Source organism: Balaenoptera musculus, chromosome 1 (genome assembly GCF_009873245.2).
Source record: "Balaenoptera musculus isolate JJ_BM4_2016_0621 chromosome 1, mBalMus1.pri.v3, whole genome shotgun sequence".
Lineage (NCBI taxonomy): Eukaryota > Metazoa > Chordata > Mammalia > Artiodactyla > Balaenopteridae > Balaenoptera > Balaenoptera musculus.
Window position 1 is genome coordinate 161,206,743 of NC_045785.1, and position 27,007 is coordinate 161,233,749.

The window sequence follows — 27,007 nt, forward strand, 5'->3', positions numbered from 1 at the left end:
CCAAGTGGGAAATTGGGATGCTGGACCGTAGAGGCGGGAGGACGGTGTCTGCAACCCAGGTGCTTTTCAGCATCACCGCGTCCATGGGGGCTGGTCAGTGGAAATCAGCAGCTCATGACAGTGGCGGGGCTTTTGAGGACTCAGACCCGCAGGAACGAAGGTTTGGGCACTTCACCAGGTCAAAAACTGATCAGCTACAGTTCTGGCTGAGGGCAGAAGAAATAGGCAATGGACAGTTGAAGAAGGAAGCTACAGGTAACAACTGTGGCTTTATGGCCAAGTATAGAAATGGTTGAAGCAACCAGATAGGGGGCTGGAGACAACTGGCCTAACTGGCCTGAGTCCAGGATTTGAGATGTTGGGTTAGAATGGCTATAAATATAAAACTGGACTCTTGTTTATGAAGTGTCTATAAATGTCAATATAGGTTACATTTGTAACCCCAAGCTCCCCACCCCGCACGTAGTTCGGTGGATCCTGAACTCTGAGGGATACTGTTGCCCCCCCTAGAGAACCGATGATGGGATCAGCTTTGGGGAAGGACCCAAAGGAGAGAGCCCCTGTATTCCCAGGGTCATCTGAGCCCTTTCAACCAGGGCTCTTTCTCTTCACCGCAGAAAGATGAATCAAGCCATTCTGAATCCCTGCAATCTTTTGGTACCTACCTCTGAGTTGCTCTGAGAATGTGTGCTAATTCCTGTAAAGTACTTAGCGTGCTTCCTGACCTTGATATGCCCTCAGTAAATCTTGGCCATTATTGCTGAAATCCTAGAGAATGCCTTTGCTGGGGTATGAGTCAAAACAGGAAGCTCCAGGTAAAACATGAGAAACCAGGGACCAGGACAAAAAAAACAAATCCTGTGCTCGTTGGGAGCCGTGGGACAGTCAGGAGGAAGAGCCCAAGACTGTAAAGGTGACCTTATGCCCACGTTGTCGATCTCTTGTGAAACCTCGCAGTGACACTGGCCTCCCCTCAGTGTGGCTTCATCTTCCCGTCCCTCCCCGTCACCCACCTTAACTGTAAAGGGACAGACTCTCCAACAGTGTTCCCCCCAGGCCCAGCCCCACTTCCAGCCAGGCCTGCTGGGGCTCAGAATAGCCCAGCTGCTGTCTCAGCAGATGGCCAGGCTAATTTTAGCCGTGTGGTGCTCACCCAGAGACCAGGCTAGGCTTTTTAGATTTGAATAAGCCAGTGTGCAACTTTGGTTTGGAGCCAATAACAAAGCTTTGAGTTGTTGTGATCTGTGTGTCTGCCTAGCGCTTTACAGGCATTCCAGAAATATAATTTTTAAAGGATTTTGTTTCTCTGAAAACCAACAAGACCCCAAACTGTAGAGCCAGCAGGCAGTCAAGCCTGCGAGGTGCTGGGGACAAGCCAGGAGGACGGTGAGAAGCAGATGATGACACCAGCTCCTGCCCTGGGCACACTTACCCCTGGCTGCTCTCTTGGTCCAAATGAAAGAAGAAAGCCTTAGCTTCCTGGTTCATCTCTGGAACCACTTCTGGTTGATGGGCTGCATTTTGATGCCGTGGAAGGACTGATCAGGAAGAAATTAACCACAGATGCAAACAAGAACCTACTTTGGCAATTTCACATACAGTCCCTTAAGACAAGGTAGCCTGAAGTAGCAGATGTGGAAACAGTGTCAGAGAGGTGAGACTGTCCCAAGTTCCCAACAGAGGTTGGAATCGAGCAGGTTGAGAACCTGTATTTTCCAGCAGGATGTTTCTTACGCATCATCCCCCAAATACGAAGACTGCCTTGCATACAAATTCCCTCAGAAAATTAAGAGACAGCCCAGTGTGGCTTGGAGATCTGTGATCCGGCCTGCCTTTGCCTCTCTGTGGGCTGATGCTTGGTCACTGAAGGAAGTTGAGGACCTGAGAAGACATCGCTAGAATGATGAGACCAGACTCTAGTTCATGGCTTCCTAAGCTGGGCCTGTGAACTCTTCGAAGATGCTGGATGGTCATCAGGAAATCCGCTGTGTCAACGGATGCTTTCAGCGACAAGAAAAGGAAAGCCCAACTAACAGCTGCTCCAACCATAAGGACATATGTAATCTCTGTCAAGAAGCGGTCAGTGGCAGGACTGGGTAATTCAGCTCTGTATTTCTCTTGGCTTTCCCTTCACGGTTGCAGGATGGCAGCTGGGCTCCTAACATCAACATCCAAAGGAGAGGGTTGCCCCCTCATCCTTCTCTTTTTACCAGAAAGACAGACTTTTCTCCGTTGCTCCTAGTAGACCAGTCTCACTGGCAAGGGTTGGGACACAGCTATAAGGGAGGTTAGACACGGACTATCTGGTATTTTCAGCCTGTTTAGAGGGAAGTGGGCTCTACCAGCAAGGACCAAGGGGGTCAAGAATGGTGGCCGAGTGCATGTCCGTCCCTGGGAAGTATATGGGAAGGGAGTTGAGGCCCAGGCACACTTTTTTCTGGGCAGTGGGTCCATAGAACCCACCAGATTCTCAGCAGTCTGTGAACGCAAGGCTTTTCCAGAACTGCAGCTGTGGAGAATCACTAAGGCTCACTCAGCTGCTCTAACATTCTGTGATTTTCGTGAAGAAAGATGCAGACCATCATGAAAATAGACACAGTTGCCCAGAATAGTTTAAATGGCAGTACTTAGTGTTCATCTCACAGACAAAGACAGGCTTCGATGACACTACGGAGGTCATGGTTAGAAACCCCTGGGACCACCAAGTTTTTCTTTTCCTCCTTAGCTTTATTTTTGTTTTTGCTGTGAACCCCAGTGTCCTTGCCCAGAGGATGGTCCTGCCCTGCTCGTCTGGAGCTGAAATCCTTCATCTGAGCAGATACTGGATTTCAATTGTACTAGTGGTGATTCCATTCCTTCTTGGGGTGGGGCAGCCACTGGAAACAGCTCCAACTGGCTGTGACAATCTGAGGAGATCTCCCAGGGAAGGGTTAGTGACTCCCTAGGGACAAGGGCCTGTGGGCCACAGGCACCAAGAGCTGCATTGAACCCGGTGAACTGCAGCCTGGTCTCCTTGGTTAACCCCCAAATTATCCCCAGTGCAGGGACCTTCTCCTGGCAGGCCCTGGCTTGTGGCAACTACTGCAAAAACACACCTAACGCCCCTGCCAAACAAAACACACCTTATCTACATTACACTGAACAAGCACAGCTTGTGATCAGAACCATTTCTTTTTCTCCCACTGCCCTTTTAAAATTGTTCAGTGAAGGAAGCTTTCTGCTGCCACCAGAAGAAAATTCTGCAGGCAGGCCCTCTGACGCTTTCCTCTATAAAGACAGATGGTCTTTTACACCCCATGGTGACTCCAAGATTCAAACCGTTTCAACTCAGCAATTGGAATGCCGAGTCCAAGATAAGAATCAAATCTCCGGACTTGGTTTCGAGTTACCATTTCTCCCTTCCTTGGCTCCGTTGGGCCTACTTCAGCCTGGAGGCCTGTGGCGGGAAAGGGACACAGTTGTTCTCTATTTGTCGGCCTCTCCTCTTCCTGTCTGAGTTTCTGGCCAGTTTCAGGGCCCCAGGGAGGTGAAGGGGAGCAAAGGCTGAGGGCTGGGAAAGGTCTCCCCTAAGCTGGCACCTGCTTAGTCTGGCTCTGGCAGGTATGTGACACTGGCTCTTTCTTAGGGTGCATTCTTTGTCTTTGCAGGGGGTCCCTGGGTGCGTGTCTATTGTGGTCGCCTGGGCAGGCTTAGCAATCAGACGCTCACCTCCAGCTTCCCGCTGCCAGGCTCCTCCCCACACACAGGCAGCCCCACTGGACAGGCCCCGAGAGGACCCCCCGCTGCACTTCCCCGGTCCCCCACCATCCCCTGCCCTGACCGTCTCTAGGAGCTTGGCCAATCCCACTGCAGTGGCACTCCCCAACCTCTCCTGCAAAGCACTCAATCTGTCCTATCTTTACCTGGTGGGAGACGGACCCCAGTCCACCAAGCCCCCAGCAGAAGGGTTCCAGATAAACCTTCCGAGGAGACAAGCCACCCACTTCCCCTTCCTGGGGGAGGAGGATGGGCTCTCGGCACAGCTTTCTTCTAAGATAGCCTTCTTACAAGGTGCTCCCCTTCCACACGCTGATTTCCTTTATATCCCCGACCTGGCTGAAGGTTCTAAGAGTCATAAAACTCTTCTCAGACTGTTTCCTTTGCACTTTGTATTTTGGAATCTCCACCTGAACTTCAATCCTAACATCCTCTTGCACACTGTTTAATTTCATCCTCATGCCAACCCTGTGAGGTAGATATTATCCATGGTCTACAGATGGGAAACAGGCAGAGTGAGGCTAAGTGACTTGTCCAAGGTCATACAGCTAGTAGATGACTATTCTACACATGCCTTTCATTGCCTGACCCCTACACAAATCCTGCTGAATGGGTGGACCAAGTGACAACCACCTTCACCTAACCCAAGGCCAGCAACTGATGCCCAATGTGTTCAGTAATTTGTACAAAGGAAAAAATGATTGCTCCTCCACGGGATCCTTTTCAGGTGATGGAAATGTTATGTATCTTGACTGCGGTGTCAAAGTCACTGAGTTGCACACTTTAAACAGATGTATCTTATTGTTATTAAGTTACACCTTAGTGAAGTTGATTTTGAAATAGCAGTCGATTAAATAATAATAATAACCTCTTGCCCCTCAGTGGTGAAAACTAGAGCTGAGATGTCATTATGCAGACGTGGATCTGGGAACAAACTTGGACTCTGCATGAAGAGCTAGTGGAAGTTATGAAAGGGAAGGTAGGTGCCCAGCAGAGTTCCAGAGAAGTCACAGGACCCACACCTAAAAGGGAAGAGAAGACCTCAGCTCCTGACTTTCTACTTCCCACTTCCTGTTTCCCACAGATCCAGATCCCCTCTGTTTCCTTCCTTTGGACTCCCAAGGCCTCTGTAACTTTATCGTAAGCCTTCCTCTTTTCTTGAGCCAGACAAGTGGACGACTGTTCCCCACCCCAGCATGTGCACCAAGGGGACCCAAGTGCAGGCTCTTGGGCCCGAATTCCCTGCCTGTGTTCCCGACTGTCACGTTTCTGCTGGGCTGGCCCTCTCCTTCTGGGGCTTGCGTACTCATCCAGGTACCCTGATATCTGACAAGCTCACCCTCACATCCCTACAGAGTGCCACCAGGGCCTCTCTGGGAAAAGGGCCAATGAACAGTGAAATGTATGATGATTGTGTGAGGCCAGACACAGTCTGCTCCCTGCTGGTGTGGCTCCTGCTTGGAGAAATGAGGCAGAGAGAAGCCATAGAGACTAACGAAGCAGGTTAGGCAAAGGGAGCATCTGAGCCTGCTCTCTGCATGAGGGGACAAGAGGGATGGAGCCACTGATGCCTGAAATGAAGCAAGCACTGGATTTGCCCAAACGTAGGAGGTTACTGTGACTGTTCTGAACCCCTGTAGCTTGAAGGGCAGGGGGCCTGGCGTGGTGAGCCCACAGCCCAAGCCCAGGGGAGGAGAGCATGGTCTCCAGCCACACTGCCTGGGCTTGAAGTGACCTCGGACAGGTTACTAAACCTCTCTGGGCCTCATATTCCTCATCTGTAGGTAGGGATCACGGTACCTACTCATGGAGTTGTTCTCAGGGCTTGGGGTAATTTTTATCTCTTTAGTTTCTACGAGTTAGAGGTGTGGCGTACTTACATCAGTGCCTGATATAGTTGTGACTTGTGTAGCCACAGCAGCAGGGACCACATGGCTTCGGAAAGTCCCCTGAGAGTCAACAGTGAGCACTTCCCATCCCCCCAGCCCCCAACACTCCCTCCTCTCAGCCACCTCTGCCAATTTTAAACATTTCAACTTGCTTAAAGACATTTCAGTTTAAAACAAACTTGCCTTTAAACATTTCACTTGCTTATCACACTATCTACATATACTCATCTCATTAAAATTGAAATTAGATTTAAAATTTAATTCACAAATTAAATTTTTTAAAGCTATATTCTACAACATGATGCAGTTCTATAAGAAAAAATGAAAATATGCATGCCTAGAAAAAAAAGGATTGAGAAGAAAACCCCAAAATATAAAAGTAGCAGTCTCTACGTGGTAGACTTACAGGTAATTTTTATCTTTGGGGTTTTTCACATTTTCCCAAAATAAGCCTTTATAATCAGGTAATAAAAACAATAAATCTTTTTAATATAGTTGGGAAGTCAACCTTCCTGTCACACTCTCATTACCCCTGCTCTTTACCACGGATAAGCACTGGTCCTGGGTCCCCTAAGTCTTTTCTACGTTTTCCCCTTGACAGAGCCTGGGTGCCCTCAGCCCGAGACAGCAGGCACTGTGGCTGAGGCGTTGCGGGCACCTGCGGGTGGCTTTCTGGTGCCTCCCCTCCAAGGCCAGCTCCTCAGGCACCCAGCCAGGGCTGTTCACCTCCAAGATGCTCGGGCCTTCACTCCCAGAGCACAGGCCTGCGGGACTGCCCGCAGGCCTTGTTTTCTAAGAAAACGTTTTCCAGGCCTCACCCCCCCGGGTGGGTTATAACTGCCCACTGGGGAGAGACAAAGGGGCACTCCTTTTTCTGCACTTTTCTGGCTGGGAAGTTGCGTTTTACAGAGGAAAAGGTCCACGTGGTCAAAGGTGGACTCCAAGGGGAGAGGATCGGTGAGCTCTGCCGGCTGATTAAGGATAAGGGAGAGGGCTTCCCTGGTGGCGCAGTGGTTAAGAATCCTCCTGCCAATGCAGGGGACACGGGTTCGAGCCCTGGTCGGGGAAGATCCCACATGCCGCGGAGCAACTAAGCCCGTGCACCACAACTACCGAGCCTGCGCTCTACAGCCCATGAGCCACAGCTACTGAAGCCCGCATGCCACAACTACTGAAGCCCATGTGCCTAGAGCCTGTGCTCCGCAACTAGAGAAGCCACCACAATGAGAAGCCCACGCACCACAACAAAGAGTAGCCCCCGCTCGCCACAACTAGAGAAAGCCCGTGCGCAGCAACAAAGACCCAACACAGCCAAAAATAAATAAATAAAATAAATAAATTAAAAAAAAAAAAGGATAATGGAGAGAGGAACTGTGGAGAGGAGGTAAGCCCTTGAAGGTTCTGGAACCTCGGGAACTTCCCCACATCAGCCCTGACTGTTAGCAGTTACCTGCTCCCATAATGCTTAGCAGGAAAACTCTTGAAATGGAAACGGGTCTGCATGCTTGCCTTTGATAGCAGCAAGAAAGAGGGAAGCAGGGAGGTCTGGATGGCCCCCCTCAGCCCTCTAAGGGGTAGAAGGGGGCGGCCGGTCAAGGCCTCCTGCAGAGGGGGGAAGACTGCCGGGTGGGGGGGCCGGTGGTCCTGACCCAGAGGACTCTGGGCCTGAGCAGCGGCAAGTCCAGAGTGGAGTCCCCAGCAAAACTCCCCTTCACATTATAAATCCCACGTCCTAAGTGAAGCTCAGGAAGGCTGGTTTAAAACCCAGATAGTAACTTGTTGAATTTTTAGAGGTCAAAGATACTTCTTCCTAGTACGTCATCTTTTGTCTATGTTGCCTTCATTGTTTACTCATTTGTTTAACAAACACAATATAGTATGTTTTATTTGCCTGGTTCTATTCTAAGTGCTTCAAAGAAAAAATCAACCCGTTGAAACAACTGTATTTCATTTAAAAATAGAGGAAAAGAATTAATTTTTAAAAATCTCACTCCATATTTTTTTTGTAATTTTTAAGAGAAAAAACTAAATATTTCTTTCTGATTGGCTTTTATACAAAACTCAAGACCATAGGTACTTTCAACTAGGTTGACAGTGTCTCTTTGTAGTTGTCATTTCTTTGCGGCATGCATGAAACACTGCCAACTTATCTATCAATCATCCTACAGATTTCAGGAAGTATATGAAACAATGGGGACCGCCCCCTTTACCATGCTGTGTGTCCGGTTAACCTGCCGGGCCCTGCAGGGCTTGGTGATGAATTGTGCCCGCAATTCAGTTGGGGACCAGCGGGTGCCCCCGTGGCGAGGACACACAGAGGCTTAACTTCCCGTGTACAAGAGATCAACAGGTGGGATCTGGTGCCCGAGGAGTGGGCTCCTTGTCCATTTTCCATGGTGCTTCATGCCACAAACGCTGTCCACTTCCATCCCAAGAGGGCCTGTGAAGGTGTTAGGGGAAACACTGACTGAAACCGCCCACCCGGGCCAGGCAAAGACAGCAACAATTTGCATGAGTTATTTTACAACAGGAGATCCTGGTTAGGAACACAGAACTAACAAGCCACTACCAACCAGAAGAATCGGGAAAGGTCAAAAGGAGAGAGGAGACACCTGTCCACATGTCTTACCAGCCTCCCAGAATCCTCCTCGCTGGAATCCATCTTGGCTGAGCGGTTGTGCGCCCCACCGGAAAGGACCCTGAGTCAGAGTGATTGGCTAGAGACAACCCGAAACTAATCCCATCACCATGAAACCCAAGGCTGCAAGCCGCGTGGCAGAGCAGGTCTCCTGCGGTCCCTCACCCTGCTGCTCTCCGCCCGGGGGGCCCCTTCCCAATAAAGTCTCTCGCTTTGTCAGCACGTGTCTCTCCTCGGACAATTCCTCTCTGAACGTTAGACAAGAGCCCACCCTCGGGCCCTGGAAGGGGTCCCCTTCCTGCAACAAAGGGAGGCCCCCTCCCACAGACCTGGTTTTGCCAGCACCTCCCATTAAAACTCAGATCTCTGAGGAAACCGCAGTGCCTGAGCCTGACTGTTCCAAAGGTGATCAAAGGGGCAGCAAGAAGCAAAATCGGCAGCATTTCCAGGCCAGGAACAACACCTGGACCCTGTTGTTAAAACCCCTTTGCTCCACTGATATTTTGCCCCAAGGGGCTCAGCTGAGGTATTTCAAGGGCAGGCAACCAAGTATATTAGAGTTTTCCCCCCTTTGATCTATCAAAGCACTGGGTTGAGAATGCCATTTTATATCCAGAAGCCTGTAAGCCTCTCCGTTCTGAAAACAGAAAATTGTTACCAAGAAATGATTTTGCAGAAAATCTTTTAAAAATCTAGTAAAAAAAATATATATTCTGTTCTTTCTTATTCGAAGGAATCTTTCTTATTCTCTTGGAACCACTCTCTTGGAAGTTGCTCATATTTAATGGAAAGCAAATAAATTAATGGACTGGAATTAAGGTGTCAGGAAATCCGTGAATGGACCTGAGTGCATCACTTAACCCGCTGTCCTTCACTTTCTCTGATAGACAATGAGAGCTACCTTTACTTGCAACGTTAATAGTCCTACTTGTTTTATGTCTCATGGGAGGAAGGTCTTGAAATCCCAGCCCAGCTTTCTCTTGAAATGGAGTCTCAACTCTCCTATCTGTAAATGCCAGTGGCCCAGCACCTCTGTTCTGCTTTAGAATGAAATCGAGCGACAGTATATTTAGAATGAAATGGACGATAACACAGTAAATTTTAAGGACCTTGGACTGAAAACCCAGAAGGAGGTAAGAAAAGGCATAATGTGAAAACAGGAGCTTGAACTATGGCTGGGGGGTGTAGAATACTGAGGGTTTTTTTGTTTTGTTTTGTTTTGTTGTTTTGCCAGTTTCACCTGTCCTTGCGGATTTCCTGATCACGGGTTGTTAGATTGTATGTGTTGGAGTTGGAAGGAGTCTGAGGGGTTTTTAACTTTAGGGATTCCCGTGGAGGGGCTGCGGAATGTGTGAAACCTCAACTTTGACATGTAAAATTTTGTTGTATGTGGGTGTGTTGATTTTAAGATATGCCCACAAATTCTTTGATAATTCTCCCCTCAAACAGTGAAAGTTAACTACTCTCCCCTTCCTTGTGGGCTGTATTCAGAGACTTCCAGAAAAACAGTCATAAAGGCGCTTCATACAGGCCCTCCTTGACATCTCTCTGTTCGCCTGGGGGAAGCCAGCCGCCATGTCGTGAGGACAGCGCAGCCCTCACCAGACACAAGAGTGACACAACCTCAGAAGGGGCTCCTCCAAACCCAGTCAGGCCTGTGGACCAGGGCTTCTCAGCTTCAACACTATTGACATTTGGGGATCATTTCTGTGTGGAGAGCTCTCTTGTGTGCTATGCGAGGTTTAACAACATCTCTGACCTCCACTCACTAGATGCCAATAGCACACACAACACGCTCTTAGTGATAATCAAAGATGTCTCCAGACATTGCCAAATGTCCCCGGGGGGCAAAGTCACCCCCAGGTGAGAGCCACTGTGTTAGATGATTGCAGCTCTGGTCGACCTCTCGACTTTAACCTCATGAGCCAGAATCACCCAGCTAAGCTGCTTCTGAATCCCTGACCCACAGAAACTGTGAGATAATAAGCCACTAAGTTCTTGGGAGTGATTTATAATGCAGCTGTACATAATCAGTTCAATGGACATGTGAATTTTCAGAGGAAAACAAAGGTCCTTACCTTTCTTCAGGTTCTCGGAGGCACCTGACCATAAAAGGTTTAAGAACCCCGGATCTAGCCCAGCCTCCTAACCTATGTAGAAATCCTTTCCACAACATCCTTGAGTGTTGGTCAAACCAACACTACTTGAATACTTCCAGTATTCCTACCTCATAAGCTCACTCAGTTCATTTTTTTAAACATTGACTTGTACTGAGCCAAAATCTGCTACCTGAGCTTCCGCCTATGTGGCTGGTGGCCTGCGTTTTTTCAGATTTCCTTCCCAGCTCCTCAGTCCCTATCAAAACTTAGCTTGTCTATGTCCTGCCTCTTTTCTTTTTTTTTTTTTAAGACCCCCGTTAACTAGTGAACTATTTCTTGCTGCGCTGAAAGTATCAGCTCCAGTGTATATTACGTGTAGCACTTCTGGAAATAAGAATGCCAGGCAAGGGGGCTTCCCTGGTGGCGCAGTGGTTGAGAATCTGCCTGCCAATGCAGGGGACACGGGTTCGGGCCCTGGTCTGGGAGGATCCCACATGCCGCGGAGCAACTGGGCCCATGAGCCACAATTACTGAGCCCGCGCGTCTGGAGCCTGTGCTCCGCAACAAGAGAGGCCGCGATAGTGAGAGGCCCGCGCACCGCGATGAAGAGTGGCCCCCGCTTGCCGCAACTGGAGAAAGCCCTCGCACAGAAACGAAGACCCAACACAGCCATAAATAAATAAATAAATAAAATTTAAAAAAAAAAAAAAAGAATGCCAGGCAAATCAGTTCTAAGAGTGGTCCCTGCTGGTGGAAGTCCCCGCTTGTGTTTAGGGCATTAGCAACTGTGAATTGCTGGTCCTTTCTCTCCAAATTCCCTGACATCATGGACTTTCTTCAGCCATAGTTTCCTCCTGTCGGCCAATCGCCTTGGTCTGCAGCGATGTTTATGGTTTCCTTCATCAAGTCAGAGGACTCCCACCAATCCTTTCTCACCTGTTGGTCCTCCTTTCCTGGACTGCTGCCTTGAAGGCCCCTTTAGTCCTTACTGAAATCCAATATGACACTTTTCCTTTGCTACTTTGAAACAGGTCCAGCCCTATTCCTTCTAAAGCCAGCCACTGTGGGTCAGGATTACTTGCCAGAAACAAAATTGATGCAAAAAGAAAGGCCACAGAGGAATGACATCACCCTTTGCAGAACTCACCCAACCAAAGAGAATGCAGAGATACTCACTGCTGAGAGCTTGTGCTATAGGAGGCTCGTGCTCATAGGCTCAGGGTGCACAGCACAGCCTGCTCTCATTGGCTAAAAATGCATGCACGGTACTCTCAGAACAGAGGAAAGTTATGTGAAGAATTGTGCTGGCTTTATTTTTTTTTAATGAAAAATGTTTCTAAAGACACATAACCTCATAATGAATTACTGCCATGCAAGATGGCCTTATATTAGGGTGTGCACCTATAGCCACTCTTCTACTTAGAAAATAGACCAGGGCTTCCCTGGTGGCACAGTGGATAAGAATCCGCCTGCCAATGCAGGGGACACGGGTTCAAGCCCTGGTCCGGGAAGATCCCACGTGCCGCGGAGCAACTAAGCCCGTGCGCCACAACTACTGAGCCTGTGCTCTAGAGCCCGTGAGCCACAACTACTGAAGCCCGTGCGCCTAGAGCCCGTGCTCCGCAACAAGAGAAGCCACCGCAATGAGAAGCCCGTGTACCGCAGCGAAGAGTAGCCCCGCTCACCGTAACTAGAGAAAGCCCGCATGCAGCAACGAAGACCCAACACAGCCAAAAATAAATAAAATAAAAATTTTAAAAATTAAATAGACCAAATTAAAAGCATGCGTCTCCTGAAAAGCCATAAAAATGTAATCTAATGATAGAACTTTTAGATGCCTTCTACCTTGTTTGGCCACCCCTTATAAACTTGATAAACTATCAAAAGCAGTTGGTATATTTACTTGTGTGTTTCGCTCTTCTAGTCTGAGGTCCTGGCAGGTAGGACCTAAGTCTGGTTTATCTTTGGCTTCTTCAGTCCTCCATGTGCAGTTAATGAGTTTGTACACTGCACAAGGATGCCCAGCCAAGCGGGTAATGGAGGGCTGAAATCCAGCCTGCTCTTCCTGAATCAAGCTCCATGCCTTGTGGGGTTGTATCCACCCAGAGGAGGTATACTTTTCCTATTTTACTTGATATATAACTTTTTCTCATTCCTCAACAGTGCCCTTTGATTTCTCATCTCCTGATCATTGTGGGAGCCCAATAAATGTTTGTTGAAAGAAGAAATAAATCAATGAAAGAATGAATGGACATATTTTGCTTTCAAAGGAGGTGAATGGGCAAGGCAGACACTATTTCTTTGCCAGCCCAACAATCATTCCCCTCCTTCCTGGCCCTTTTTTTTTTTTTTTCTGATATCTACTTCTCCCCAGCTCTCTCCACTTAGCTCAGGGTAAATCCTGAGGAGTCTAAGCCAGTGGTCCTCAATCTTGGCTACACATTAGTACTACCTCGGAAGATGTTTAAAAATCCCTATGCCAAGGATACAGCCCAGAACAATTAAAGTGGACGGTGAGGGGCTGGGCATCAGGGGTCAGTGATTTTTAAAGCTCCCCAGGGTATTCCACATACACGTGGCACCTGGCTGATAACTGACACCACTGGTCTAAGCCAACTATGGGGGTCCCGTTCCCCTTGCTGGCACATCAAGGAAGGAGCATGTGACCCAATTCGGGCCAATGAGGCATAAGAAGAAGTCTGCCAAGAGCTTTTGGAAAAGACGTCCTCACTGTTAAGAAGTAGAAGAGGGGGCTCCTCCCCCTGGGCACTCTGATGTCTGGATGCCTAGATGTGATGTAATCATCAGTCCCCACGAGAAGAGCCCTCTCGAGTACAAGGTGATATGCTGAGGAAGGCAGAGCAAGGAGAGAGAAGGGCCCCAGGCCCTGCTAACCTCGCCAGACTGCACACCCACCAGCCTGAGGCTGCCCCTCCTCCAGGAGTCTCACCGCCTGAGACAATACCATTTCTTTATTGTTTAAAGCCATTCGAGTGAGGCTGTTACAAAGATCATAACTGATACAGTTAAGAATTCTCAATATATAAAGGACTCAATACATAAAGGACTTTGAAAAGATTTTCCTCATTGGAGGGAAAGCTTAGTGTGTGTGTGTGTGTGTGTGTGTGTGTGTGTGTGTGTGTGTGTGTGTGTGTTTCCCCTAAAGGAACAGCAACATCTAAGGAACCAACGAAACAGAACAGGAAGGCAGAGGAAGAAAGGGGAATAAAAGCCAAGAGCTAAATGTAGACAAAACCCATATACATCGTTCGGTAGGAGATTATGCTTTGGAAGAGGAATTGGAATGATACAGGAAGAAATTAAGAGGAGGTGCTGAATAACTTTGAGAACTTAAAAATGCTGATGATTAACAGAGAGGTAATATGGTTTGCTGAACACAGAGGCCCAGGGGAAGGACTAGAATTAAAGAGCTAAGGTAGTAGGAGAAAGAACCAGTTCTAGGACCGGGGCTGGAGGCAGTGAATGCAAAAAGAGTTATTAAGTACCCACTCCATGTTTGCTCATGGAGGTGACACAATAAATCCAAGAACACTTGCAACCAAAGTACAAGGTTTGCTCTCAAAAAAAACAATTGAGAGCACTCTATTGGGTGCGCATAAGATGCACACAATGAATACTGGCTGAATAAAGTAGGGACTATATACGATCAAGAAGCAAATTGTTGGGTCAGGGCTATTGTGTCTTCGGAGCACAGAGAAAGGAAAATTAGCAGAGTGGCTGGAGTGATTCTGGAAGGGACCGTGGAAATATAGGAGCTGGATCTTGAAATTTACAGAGAATTTATTTGGGCATAGAAAATGCAGAGGGACTTAATGACATTGTAGTGGGTCATTAAATTCTCAGTCATAGATGCCTGGCAGTTGCTGCAGGCTAAATAATTCCTATTATTATGATCCAGAGACAAGCACGTTATCGACGCAGTAGCATTTGATGGGTGACTAATTGTTTTTCATTTGAAAAATAAGAAGTATTTCATTCAAACAGAAAAAAAAAATGTATGAAAAAGCTTGAGAGTGACTAATACAATCTCTGTGCCACTCTTTTCAAAGTTAGCAGTTTTTATATTTTTTAATTAGTAACAGGCACCATGCAGAAGCTTAGCTGAAAGAGAGCCTTTCTGAAGCTAGGTGCTCATGTCGCTGAGAAATTGAAGCTGTCATAGTCGCTCAGTGGTGAGGAGCATAAGCCGCCTAACTGCCACTTGCTAGCAATGTGATCCTGGAAAGTTTTGTAAACTCTTGGTACATAAGCAAAATGAGGATAATAATGGTGCTTCTCTCAGTAGGTTGTGAGAATTAACTGAGAAAAATTCAGGTAGTGTTAACCAGTGACTGGTATGTAGTGGGTATTCTTAAATGGTAACTACTAGTTATTATATAAATGCAAAATAACAATTATCACAAGCATGCAAAATAGTCTAAGGCCTAAAATCAGGTAGGCCAGAAAAAAGAACAAAGTAATAACCGATAATTATCAAATAATAACCAAAGTTACCTATTATTGACATTTTCGTATATTTCTTTCCTGTCTTTTTTCTATATAAAAATTTTTAATAATATTATTTAATACATTTGAGACATCATCCATACCAAGTTAGCTTTACTTTATTTATTTATTTATTTATTTATTTTATTTATTTATTTTTGGCCGTGCCAAGCGGCATGTGGGATCTTATTTCCCCAACCAGGGATCGAACCCGTGCCCGCTGCAGAGGAAGCACAGAGTCTTAATCACTGGGACCACCAGGGAAGTCCCCATAGACAATGTTTGAGTTGTAACCCTACTGTATATACAATTTTGCATCCTACTTTTCTGGGAGGAATTTCTTAAAATCCACCACCTTCAAATCAACCTACAATATATTTTGAAGTCTGTTCACGTACAGTCTTCTGAGCTCTCTTTTTTTTTATAACGCTTTTGGATTGGCAGAAATGCCCACATTGTTGGGGACTCTGAAGTGTCAGTCTGCCTCAGGCAATGATGCTCTTCACCCTGTTCTATGATTCTTGAGAGTAGTGGGCACCGTCTGATTCAACTCTGCCCTCTCAGCTCTAAGCAAATAAGTGCCCGACATCAAGGCAGGACTGAGGACACTCTGGCTGAATGAATGAATGAGTAAATGAGTTAACAAGGATATAGGTTGCTTGAAGCTTATTTAAGACTAAGTAGACCATTTTAAGTTCAGCCAGCTTTATTCTGAATTGGATATTCTCTCTCCCTCTTTCCCTTGTGCTCCCTCCCCCTCTCTTGCTCTCTCTCTCTCTCACTTTCTCACTCCCCAGATGCTATGCACATGTGGCAAAACAGAATCATTTCTAGATTATGACACTCATTTTTACATGACCTTGGCTCTTTTCCCAAAAATTGACATTTGGTGAGGCACACAGATACACGCTAGAGATCAGAAGGCCTGACCTGACATCCTGGGCCAGCACTTATGAGCCGTGCCGTTTCACACCTCTTTCCTTAGGCTGGAGTGAACTTCCCACCTGCATTGACTGGATAAATTATCCTTTAAAACTCAGCCCAAGCATCATTCTCTCTGGGAGCCTTTCCTGACCCCAAATACACCCCCAACCCTGCACTACACGTCTCCTACGTTTATCACGTTCTGCCTAACTCCCTCACTAGATTGAAAACCTCTAGCAGGCAGGGACTGAGCTATTCTCAGTGCCTTGTAATTAGCAGATGCTCAGTAAATGCTCCGTGAGTGAAAATGGATGTGATTTTGGACAAGTTACTAAACCTTTCACTTTTATCTATAAAGTGGTGATAATAGTAAGATGATGGATGTAAGTGTATTTAATGTAAAATGTAAATTGGCTTAATGTAAAATAGAAAAATCAAGAGCTTCTGTGACAATGTACCAGCATCATCTGGATCCAAAATTACTATCTTTCCCTCAGTAGTATTTATTCAGGGGGCAAGAGTGTCAGGTGATTATCTAAAACATATGAGACCATAGAGGAGTCCTGTACACTGAATAACACAATCAGCCACCATTTATAGCAGGTTTAAGCCCAGTGCTGTGTGAGATGCCTTAAGTTTCTTACTTTTCCACTTTCATTACAATCCAATAAGGTGGGTTAAATTGTAACCATCATTTAGCATGAGGAAATGAGGTGCATGGAGGTAAAGTCACTTGTCCAAGGTGGTAGCAGTAGGCTGTTGTATTGATGGCTCCCAGTGAAACATGCCTCCCAGTATGTACGCCCTTTACCTTGCATCTGACTTGACCCATGGCTTGCTTTAACAAATAGAATACTGCAAAAGTGATGCTGGACCAGTTCTGGACCTGAGCCTGAAGAGACCGGTAGCTTCTGCTTCTGTGTTCTTGGAAGCCCTGAGGCACCGTGTAAGAAACTTGGCTAGTCTCCTGGAGAGGCTGGCTGAGAAGGCTACCTGAAGGAGGAGAGGCCCTAAGCCTGCATGGAGAATGAGAGAAGGTTCTTATAATTTGATAATCAAATGTATTACAAAATAATACATAATTTACTTAATTCTACTACGAATGTCCACTTAAAATCTTCAGTTCTGAATTACAAAGGACCCCAGATGGAAGATCATCATTTTACTATATATATATATTTTTTAATTTATTTATTTATTTTTGGCTGTGTTGGGTCTTCGTTTCTGTGCGAGGGCTTTCTCTACTTGCGGCAAGCGGGGGTCACTCTTCATCGCTGTGCGCGGGCCTCTCACTATCGCGGCCTCTCTTGTTGCGGCGCACAGGCTCCAGACGCGCAGGCTCAGTAATTGTGGCTCACGGGCCTCGTTGCTCCGCGGCATGTGGGATCTTCCCAGACCAGGGCTCGAACCCGTGTCCCCTGCACTGGCAGGCAGATTCTCAACCACTGCGCCACCAGGGAAGCCCCATTTTACTATATTAATAAACTGAGACTGTCCAGCTTACCTGCTGATTTGAAAGCAGGTGTATCTACCTTGGGCACAGTGAATAATGGATATGGTCAGTATTTATTCAAGGATGACTGTGATTACCCAAAAGCAAAATAGAGATCTAACACATTTTGTAAAAGGTGATCTCAAAAGGAAACAAAGTATGTTTCCTTGAGTTGTCCACTTTGTATGATTCACTAACTGAGTGTTTAGAAAACATAAGTACTAAAGAGCCAAAGGAAGGAAGGTTAACATCTGCAAGGCATGTTAAGTAGATGAAATGTTTAAAATTCTAATTATTGAGGAAGATTTCTGTTTCCAGCCATGACAGAGTAACAGATACCATACATGCTCTCCTGCTGTAAGGAAACTGGGAAAAACAAACTAAACAAATGTTCTTAGACATTGCACAACACAAAACTGTGATCCTTGAGAAGGGAAAGGAATGAAATGAGTATAAGGATCATGTAGGCTTTCTGCCTGGGGATATTTCCCAGACTGCTGTCGTGGAAGAAGAGAGTTTCATTGAGCTGAAGGACGGATTGGTTTCAGGAGGCTGTGATGGCTGGAATTTGCAAGGCAGAGTAACAGAGAGAAAGGAGCCCAGAGAAAGAGCCCAATAAATCTGCACAGGATCCCTTTGAATCTCATGTGGGAGACTAAGCTGTGTATATCTAACATGAAATTCTACAAAGTCAGGCAAAAAATAACCATGAGGAAATGTAAGTTGGACAATTACCAGAGCTCACACTGAGCTGAGAGATGCTTGAGTTCTGTCTTAGTCTGTTCATGCTGCTATAACAAAATGTCATAGATTTGGTGGCTTATACACAACAGAAATTTGTTTTTCACAGTGCTAGAAGATGGGAAGTCCAAGGTCAATGTGCCAGCAGATTCAGTATCTGGTGAAAGCTTGCTTCCTGGTTCACAGATGGCTGAATTCTCTCTGTATCCTCACATGGTAGAAGGGGCAGGAGAGCTCTCTAGGGTCTCTTTTACAAGGGCACCAATCCCATTCATGAGAGCTCCACCCTCATGAGCATATCACCCCCCAAAGGCCCCACCTCCAAATACTATCACACTGGGGATTCAGTTTCAACATTTGAATTTGGGGGAGAAGCAAACATTCAGTTTATGTCAACTTCCAACCAATCAGAGTGAAAAGTATTGATTAAACACCTGAGATATTTAATAGAGATCCCCAAAAGGTCACACCTTAAGAGTAGAGCTAGGACTTCCCTGGTGGTGTAGTGGTTAAGAATCCGCCTGCCAATGCAGGGGACATGGGTTCGATCCCTGGTCTAGGAGGATCCCACATGCTGCGGAACAACTAAGCCCGTGTGCCACAATTACTGAGCCTGAGCTCTAGAGCCCGCAAGCCGCAACTACTGAGCCCAAACACCATAACTATTGAAGCCCACACACACTAGAGCCTGCAGGCTGCAACTACTGAGCCCATGCGCCACAGCTACTGAAGCCTGCGCACACTAGGGCCTGCGTGCTGCAACTCCTGAAGCCCACACGCCTAGAGCCCATGCTCCACAACAAGAGAAGCCACCACAATGAGACGCCCATGCACTGCAACAAAGAGTAGTCCCCACTCACCGCTACTAGAGAAAGCCCACACGCAGCAATGAAGACCCAATGCAGCCAAAATAAATAAATAAAATTAAAAAAAAAAAAGAGTAGAGCTAAAATAGCCCTGGAGCAGTGATTCTCACCCAGGAGTAATTTTGCTCCCCAGTGGACGTTTCACAATATCTGGAGAAAACTTTTGTTGTCATGACTAGGAAGTTTCTACTGGTATCTGGAAGGTAGAGGCCAGGGATGCTGCTAAACATCCTACAATACGCAGGGCAGTCCCATAACAAAGAATTATTTAATCCAAAATGTCAAAATTACCAAGGTTGAAAAACCCTGCCCTAAAGTAAAGATTTCTCTAGAGCCACCCTAATGGAGCTTAAAAATAAGACTTGAAAGGATCAGACGAACCCACAAGTTATATAACTGCTTATTGAAACAAAATTCAGCATTTTTTAAAGGAAAACAGAAACCCATACATTCAACAATATAATATTTACAATGACCAACATCCAATAAAAATTACTGGACATGCAAAGAGACAAGAATATGTGACTCATAATCCCTGGAGAAAAATCAGTCAGTAGAAATAGACCCACAAATGACAGAGACAAATGAATTAAACAAGGACATTTAAAAAGTTATTACAAATATGTGTAAAGATTTAAAGAAAAACAGAGACATAATGCAGAGAAAAATGGGAAACATAAAAAGCAACCAAACTGAATTTCTAGAGCTCAAAAACGCAATGTCTGCTGAAGAAAATATCAGTTCACTTGAAGACACTATCCAATAAAACTATCCAAATTAAAACACAGAGAGAGAAATAACTGAAAACATGAACAGAAACTTAGCGGCCTCTGTCCCAATATCACACAGTCTAATATATGTATAATTGGAGTCTGAGGTGGAGGGCAGGAAACATAAAATATTTTTAAAAATAGTAGCCAAAACTTTTCCAAATTTGATAAACCATAAACCCAGAGATCCAAAAGGCTCAATGAACCTGAAGCAGGAAAAACACAAACAAACAACATGCCAAAGGACATCATTATAATCAAATTGCTGAAAACTAGTGATAAAGATCTTAAAAGCAGACAAGAAGAAAAAAGACATGTTACATATAGGGGAACAAACAGTTTTTATCAGCAACAAAGCAAGCTAGAAAAAAAAGAATGCCATCTTGTATAACTGATTCACTTTGTTATAAAGCAGAAACTAACACACCATTGTAAAGCAATTATACTCCAATAAAGATGTTAAAAAGAAAAAGAATGCCGTCTTGAAAGTGCTGAATGAAAAATACTTCCCAGTCTAATGAAATAAAGATATTTTCAGGTAAGCAAAAGCTGAGAGGGTCATTTCCAGCAGAACTGCATTATTAAGAAATGTTTTTAAAAGAGTGCCTCAGGGTGAAGGAAAATGATACCAAATAGAAAAATCAGAGCTGCACAAAGAAATTAAGAGCTGCTGGGCTTCCCTGGTGGTGCAGTGGTTAAGAATCCGTCTGCCAATGCAGGGGACACAGGTTCAATCCCTGGTCCAGGAAGATCCCACATGCCGTGAAGCAACTAAGCCCATGCGCCACAACTACTGCGTGTCAATGAAGACCCAACACAGCCAAAAATAAAATAAATAAATTTTTTAAAAAAGAGTGGCTGAAATGGTAAATACATGGATAAATACAAAATACTTTTTAAACTCTTTAAAAGACAATTGATTATTTAAAGAAAAATCAACATATATTTTGGGCTTTAAAAGATATACAGAAATAAAATGTATTACAGCAGCAGGATAAATGTTGTAGGGGAAGGTGGAGGTATACTATTAAAAGTTACTATATGTAAAGTAGGCTATCAATATTTAAAGATATGAGGTAAATTAAAGTTTCATATTATAAATCCTAGTGTGAAGTTTTTTAAAAAAGAAGAAAAAGAAATAAAAAAGAGGTATAGCTAATAAGTCAATAGACAAGAAAAAAATGGAACCCTAAAAATAATCAAAAGAAGGCAACAGAAAAAGAAAACAAAAACAAAGAATAAGTGATGAAAAACAACTAGCAAGTGGCAGACTAAAATTCAACCGTACTGATAATTACATTAATACAAATAATCTAAACATTTCAACTAAAGGCAGACTGATTAAAAGAGCAAGACCAAGGACTTCCCTGGTGGCACAGTGGTTAAGAATCCACCTGCCAATGCAGGGGACATGGGTTCGATCCCTGGTCTGGGAATATTCCACATTCCACGGAGCAAATAAGCCCATGCGCCACAACTACTGAGCCCACACTCTAGAGCCCGCGAGCCACAACTACTGAAGCCTGCATGCCTAGAGCCCGTGCTCCACAACAAGAGAAGCCACCACAGTGAGAAGCCCGCCCACTGCAACAAGGAGTAGCCCCCGCTTGATGCAACTAGGGAAAGCCCGCATGCAGCAGCGAAGACCCAAAGCAGCCAAAAATAAATTTTAAAATTAATTAATTAATTAAAAAATAATAAAATGAAAGAGCAAGACCAAACTGTACACTATCTAAAGAAATGTACTGGGCTTCCCTGGTGGCACAGTGGTTGAGAATCTGCCTGCTAATGCAGGGCACACGGGTTCGAGCCCTGGTCTGGGAAGATCCCACATGCCGCGGAGCAACTGGGCCCGTGAGCCACAATTACTGAGCCTGCGCGTCTGGAGCCTGTGCTCCGCAACAAGAGAGGCCGCGATAGTGAGAGGCCCGCGCACCGCGATGAAGAGTGGTCCCCACTCACTGCAACTAGAGAAAGCCCTCGCACAGAAACGAAGACCCAACACAAACAAAAAATAAATAAATAAATAAATAATAATTAAAGGTGCTAATAATTAAAAAAAAAAAAAGAAATGTACTTTGACACAGATTAAGAATAAATGAATGAAAAAATACAAACTCTAATCATAAGCAATCTAAATTAATATCAGATAAAGTAAACTCCAGAATAAGGAGTACTACCAGAGATTTTTTTTAATTTTCATAATGACAAAAAGGACGATTCATCAAGAAGATAAGAATCCTAAGTATGTGTATACTTAGTAAATGAGGTTCAAAATGCAGGAAACCAAAAATTACACAACTGAAATGAGAAATAAACAAATCCACAATTACAGTTGCACATTTCAACAATTCTCTCTCAGCAACTGATAGATTAAGTAGAGAGAAAATCAACAGGCACAGATTTGAACATTATCAGTCAACTTGACCTAACTGTTATTTATAGAACACTCCACCTAACAATTGCAAAATATACATTCTGCTCAAGTGCAAATGTAACATTCACCAAGATAGTCCATATCCTGGGTATAAAACAAGTCTCACATGAAACAATATAGAGTATGTTCTTTGACCCCAAAAGAAGCAGAACGGCAACAACAACAAATCAAAAAAATGACAATACCCTCACCTTCCAGGGTAAATCTCATCCAATTAGATGCTCATGTGGCCTTTTCTATCTCAACTCAGTTCGGGCAACCTCACTAGTTTGAAGCATTTCCGTAGTTTAGATCACCAGGTAGAACTAACCATTCTATCTCTTTTGCCTGCACTGTGTTTGGTGTGAATGTTTGTATATAAGTATGAATATGTACCATGCAATAAATATAATGTTGATATTTTATGTACAGAAACACATATGGAATCCTTATTCCATAGTCAACCTCATCTAATCCTTTTATTTTTGATAAAGCACTGACTCTAAAATGAAATTAAGAAAATACTGTAGAGCTTCCCTGGTGGTGCAATGGTTAAGAATCCGCCTACCAATGCAGGGGACACGGGTTCGAGCCCTGGTCCGGGAAGTTGCTCCGGTCACAGAGCAACTAAGCCCATGCACTGCAACTACTGAGGCTGTGCGCTAGAGCCCATGAGCCACAACTACTTAGCTCACGAGCCACAACTACTGAAGCTCACATGCCTAGAGCCCATGCTCCGCAACAGGAGAAGCCACTGCAATGAGAAACCCGTGCACTGCAACGAAGAGTATCCCCTGCTCGCCACAACTAGAGAAAGCCTGCACGCAGCCAAAAATAAAATAAATAAAAATAAATAATTTTTAAAAATAAAATAAAATACGGTAAACTATAATGGAATATAATCTGCAAAAATACTGAGTCACTGTGCTGTACTCCTAAAACTAACACAGTACTGTAAATCAACTATACCTCTGTAAAAAAAAAAACAAAACAAAAGTAGCTAGAAAAAAACGACAATACCAAGTGCTGACAAGGATGCAGAGCAATTGGAACCCTCATACATTGCTGGTAGGAACATCAAATGGCATAATCACTTTGGAAAATTATTTGGCAGGTTCTTATAAAGTTAAATGCACAGCTATCAGACACTCTACTCCTAGGTATTTACCCAAGAGAAATGAAAACACATGACCACAAAAAAGACTTGAACACACATATTTATGGCAGCTTTATTCATAATACTCCAAAACTGGAAACAATCCAAATGTGCATCTATATGCAAATAGATAAGCAAACTGTGGTATATCCATACAATGGAATACTACTCAGCAATAAAAAGGAGCAAATTGGGGCTTCCCTGGTGGCGCAGCGGTTGAGAATCTGCCTGCCAATGCAGGGAACACGGGTTCGAGCCCTGGTCTGGGAAGATCCCACATGCCACGGAGCAACTAGGCCCGTGAGCCACAATTACTGAGCCTGCGCGTCTGGAGCCTGTGCTCCGCAACAAGAGAGGCCGCGATAGTGAGAGGCCCGCGCACCGCGATGAAGAGTGGCCCCCGCTTGCCGCAACTAGAGAAAGCCCTCGCACAGAAACGAAGACCCAACACAGCCATAAGTAAATAAATAAATAAATTAATTAATTAATTAATTAAAAAAAAAAAAAAGGAGCAAATTACCAACACATGCAACAACATGGATGAATTTCAGAAACATTATTGCTGAGCTAAATAATCTGGGCTCCCAAAAGTATTCATATATTTATATTTATATATCTATTATATATATATACATATCTTTTTATATAAAATTCTAGAACAGGTAAAACAACTATATAGTGACAGAAAGCAGATCAGTGGTTGCCTAGCATTGGAAGGGGGTGGGATTGACTGCAAAGAAGTATGAGGGAACTTTTTAATGATGAAAATGTTGTGTATCTTGGGAATTCCCTGGCGGTGCAGTGGTTAGGGCTCCGCGCTTCTACTGCAGGGGGCATGGGTTCAATCCCTGGTCGGGGAACTAAGATCCTGCATGTGAGCAGCACAGCTGAAAAAAAAAAGAAAATGTTGTGCATCTTAACTTTGATGATGTATACACAGGTGTCAAAATTCAAACTATACACTTAAAATGGGTACATTTTATTATATATAAACTTTACTTCAATAAAGTTGAGTTAAAAAGAAAAAAATTGTCAAGATGTTATATATTTAAGATGTGCATTTTAGTAAATGTATGTTATGCTTCAATTTTTTAAAAAAAATTTAAAAATTGGTTGTGGTGCAAATTATTCACAGACATAAAAATAAAGGCCAACATTCACCCATCAAATAAATTAAGCTGTTCTCATTTTTCTTCTTTGCCTCTCATCCTTCGCTCATATGCAGTTTAGTTTAACTACAGCATAGAAATACAGGATAGTGAGGCATTGGGTTGCGAAGAACCCCAGGGCGGGAGTGCAGCCAGGCCTCAGAAGCAAAGCAATGGAAAGAGGCCTGAGAACACTGCTGGTGTTCAATCCCTCTCTTCTCTCTGAGCCTCCTGTGAGTCCACCACTTTCTTTTCTCTGTGGACGGGCTTTTTCTAGCCACAAGACAGAAAACATAGACAGAGAAAAGGACAAATTTGTGCTCTACTGTGTAACCATTTGGAAAGTGACTAAGTCCACTCTTATGGATCCCATTCAGCAATCCCTACAGGAGAGAATCACTGATTCAGTTTCCCATCCTTGAACCAATCACCTGCAGCAAAGTGTGAGAAAGAAAATCTTGGGTAGGAGTTACCTTTGAGCCAATCAACAGTGACCTGCAGGTCCTGGAGGAGCAAGGATATTCAGGACAGAACAGACATGTGCTAACAATGCCTGAAATAAATATTGACAATTTTGATGAGCAACAGTTTTCATTTCTGGCAGCGATGTATATTCTTTTTTTTTTATTTCTTTTTTTTTTTTTTTTTTTAACAATTCTATGATTTTTTATTTTTATTTATTTATTTATGGCTGTGTTGGGTCTTCGTTTCTGTGCGAGGGCTTTCTCCAGTTGCGGCAAGCGGGGGCCACTCTTCATCGCGGTGCGCGGGCCTCTCACTATCGTGGCCTCTCTTGTTGCGGAGCACAGGCTCCAGACGCGCGGGCTCAGTAGTTGTGGCTCACGGGCCTAGTTGCTCCGTGGCATGTGGGATCTTCCCAGACCAGGGCTCGTACCCGTGTCCCCTGCATTGGCAGGCAGATTGTCAACCACTGCGCCACCAGGGAAGCCCTGTATATTCTTATCCATGAAAATTACAACAAAATTGGACCTAGAACCAAAATGAATTGTGACTTGAATGAAAACATTGAGAAAAGACTATTGCATTGAGCCTTAAGTGTCATCGTATTCAACACAGAAAATAAGCTACTGCTACAGCAGAGGTCAGATGCTAAAATTTCCTTTCCAGGTTGTTTTACCAACACTTGTAGTTATCCATTAAGTCATAAAGGAGAACTTGAAGAAAATGATGCAATTGGACTAAGAAGGGCAGCACAGAGGTCTTTAAAAGCTGAATTAGCAATTCCCATGGCACAGGTTTCCCCAGAACATGATAATTTTTTAACGCAAATTCACTACAAGGCTCAATCTGATGATATTTGGGGTGAAATTGGGTACATTTTGTTTGTGAGGAAGAATGTAGCTTTGGATTCCTATCCCTGTGGGATTAAGAGCTATTGTTATGTGTCCAAGGAAGAACTAGAGGACTCTTGAGAAAAGGAGCCAATGGTGTAATCAAGATAACTTCGTGGTTTAAAATGATCACACAGACTTTTCTCCTTACATGTTGAGGTAATTTTTTTGAATCAGTTTGTTGAACTGACATGGACATGAAAGTGTGGCTGAATGATTTTACAAGTACTGAAAAACTGGTCTCTATTAAACTTAGATTAAAAAGAATCAACTCTGAGACTTGACATCCTTAAGATCTTTCAGATCTTTGGTGGTGGCACAATCTTCACCATCCTCTCCCCCAGGATTTGATTTTGGTTTTGATTTCATATCCTGTGGGGGGAAACAGAGGGTAGTTTCAGAGGCTCCACTTACCCTTTTAACCTTCCCCACTACAGTAGCTCTTCTTATCCCACAGGCCGAGGACCCAGTGAGGGGGATCCTCTAACTGCCAAGTTCTACTCTCAGGGACTGAGGAAATGATCACCAAGTGAGTCCACAGACCCACTGGACTTACTGGAAGCCAGGACTCCGTTTATGACTTCCTGCCTCTACCCCATATACCCCAACTTTAAAGGAGGTTGATGATGACTTCAGGCCTATGACTATCAAACTCAGATACGTGTTCGATAGTCCTTGAAACATCTGGGTTTCCTTTCCTCAGTGTACAGTCACCTGAATATATAGGTCCCTTTGAGGAACAACTAGGAATCATTACAGTGTACACTTGCCACACTGCTCCAGGGCGCTCCCTCCTAGGGACCTGGCCAGCTCTTCAATCAATGAGTTCCAGATCTGAAATTTGGCTCAGGTCTGGGAAATGAGCAAGGTATCAAGGCTTTTCATTAGGGTGACTGCCCTCCCGCTCCTACTCCTCCAATCTTGTCTTGATTGTAGATATTAATTACCTGCTTTGTTGGCTACCCATCTATTTTGCCCCTAGAGACACCATGTCCTATTAATTATTTCCATTTCCACATGTCCCTGTGGGTCAGCTCCCCTTGGCTGTCCCTTCAACCTTGCCAGTTTTTATGGCAAATGCAGCCCCCTGCTCTCCCATGATTAAGCACTGCCATCTGGCCTCTGTTATTTTCAATAGGCCATGCATCATTCCCATCACTCCTGAGTGGGAAACTTACTGCTTTGTCAGAGAGAAGATTCTGCAGTGTCTTCCTGCATGGGAGGAGTGCTAGCTCTTAAAGGAGGGCTGGGCAC

At 44.6% G+C, this 27,007-nt stretch overlaps 1 pseudogene; it reads left to right on the top strand.

Annotated features, from left to right (window-relative positions):
* The first annotated feature begins 83 nt into the window (after nucleotides 1-83).
* Nucleotides 84-25,911, top strand: LOC118882003 (annotated as a pseudogene).
* The last annotated feature ends 1,096 nt before the right edge of the window (nucleotides 25,912-27,007 follow it).